Source organism: Phascolarctos cinereus, unplaced genomic scaffold (assembly GCF_003287225.1).
Source record: "Phascolarctos cinereus isolate Bilbo 61053 unplaced genomic scaffold, phaCin_HiC Scaffold_726;HRSCAF=1367, whole genome shotgun sequence".
NCBI classification, from domain to species: Eukaryota; Metazoa; Chordata; class Mammalia; order Diprotodontia; family Phascolarctidae; genus Phascolarctos; species Phascolarctos cinereus.
The window spans coordinates 187237397-187239183 of record NW_027556098.1 but is presented as its reverse complement, the minus strand read 5'-3'; the positions used below and the strand labels follow the sequence as shown (position 1 = coordinate 187239183).

General features: G+C 34.0%; 1 non-coding gene across 1 annotated transcript; it reads right to left on the bottom strand.

The window, feature by feature from the left end:
• Positions 1 to 515: 515 nt before the first annotated feature.
• On the bottom strand, positions 516 to 618 carry LOC144454645 (U6 spliceosomal RNA). Its single transcript, XR_013483155.1, has one exon. It is a non-coding gene; the product is annotated as a U6 spliceosomal RNA (small nuclear RNA).
• Positions 619 to 1787: the final 1169 nt, after the last annotated feature.

Here is a 1787-nt window from a genome sequence, read left to right as displayed (position 1 = left end):
TCAAATCTGGCTTTGACACTTGATACTTACTAGCTGTGAGACCCTGGACAAGTCACTTAACCCCCATTGCCTAGCCAAAAAAAGAGTAGAAAAGGGCCTCAAGATCAATTGAGGGAATTTGTTTACCCTGGAGAAAACAAAATTAGGAGGGACATGACATCTGTTTTCAAGTGTTTAAAGGACTGTCATGTGGAAAGAGGTTCAGACTTGCTAGGAATTAGGCATATAAAAACCAAAAATGAAAATAGTCCCTGCCCTCAAGGATCTTAAAGTCTATAAAATGTAATTTAAGATCTTTTGTACTTATTATTTGTTCACTATAAATAAACATTTGTCATATCAAAACAAGACAAAACCTTGAGGACTCTCTTCCAACAATATATCTACCATGAATATGTCAAAATCATACATGATTCCTTGAAAATATAGCAGAGATAACTTCATTACCCATTAATTATTAATACTGAGGAAGGTATAAAATAGGATGATATTTATTATTAAATATCTCTTTCATGGAAGATGTCCAGTACAAAGTCCAATTTTGTGTCATTCTTATTCAGGGACCACGTTAATATTCTAAATATCATTCCAACTTTAACATATGTACTGCCAAAGTGCGTGCATTAACAATATTCTAAGCACTATAGCCAAAATCCCAATAGCCTTTTTTAATTCCTTGACTTTCCTTGACTTTTCTTTAACTTTTGATACTACTGAGATGTTGGATGGTCTCGCCTCCTTTCACTTTCTTGGCATTGCTTTTTTCTTATTCTTTATGATCACATCTCATTGTCCTTTGTTGCTTCTTCCATCTTCCAGCCTCTGAGCAGAGATATCTCTCAAGGCTTTGACTTCAGTATTTTCTCTATTTGGATTTCTAATTGGAATTGTCTTGATTATTTCAGTCTTTGTGATATTGAGATTTGTAGGCAAATGACTTCCAAATCAAAATGCCTAAAATACATTCTGAACTCCTGGCCCATATAAACTGCCTTCCAGTCAGTCATCTCCACCTAGATGTCCCATCTCAAATTCAAAATGTAACTCATCATTTTTTTCCTAGTCCTGAGCTTATAGTACACTTCTCTATTTCTGACTAGCATACTACCATTTTCCCAGTCACCAGGTTCATAACAGTCAATTCAGTCAGTAACTGATCAATAATTAATTGATTGACCGGTTCTGATAGAAATTTTCCAGTTTAGTTACAGTTTGCCCTCTAAAATTTTAAGTATGAAATCATATATCCATAAAAATAATTATTACGTGCAGGTTTTAAGGGGAGTAAAAATAGGTTGGTTGGTTGGTTGGTTGGTTTTACTTTTAGCTTGACTTTACATTTCCTTTAGTATCCTTTATTTTTTTACATATTCAACACCTCCAGGCCCCTAGACCAGCATTTGTGTGTCCCATCAATATGTTTCAGGGCCAAAAGTTTTCCATGGACTGGATAGTTTGAGAATCACTGCATCAAAACAAAGCATTACAGAGTGAGTCAGTGTCTGGACCTAATAGCAAATGCCAAATTTTCTGATTTCATCAAAATTGATACTTTTTCCTTGGAAAGGGGGAAATAGTATATATTGTTCTCTCAGCCTGATATGAAACATCTCTAGTAATCTGGACTGTCATATATTGAGTACCTGCAAAGTTCATATTTTATGAATTCTTGCCTCCTTAGAAATAATAAAAATTGATAATATAGCAATAGATAGCTGTGAGCAGAAATGACATAAATAATTTAATGAAAAGTTAAGTTCAGCCTGATTAAAAATGGAATCTTAAAA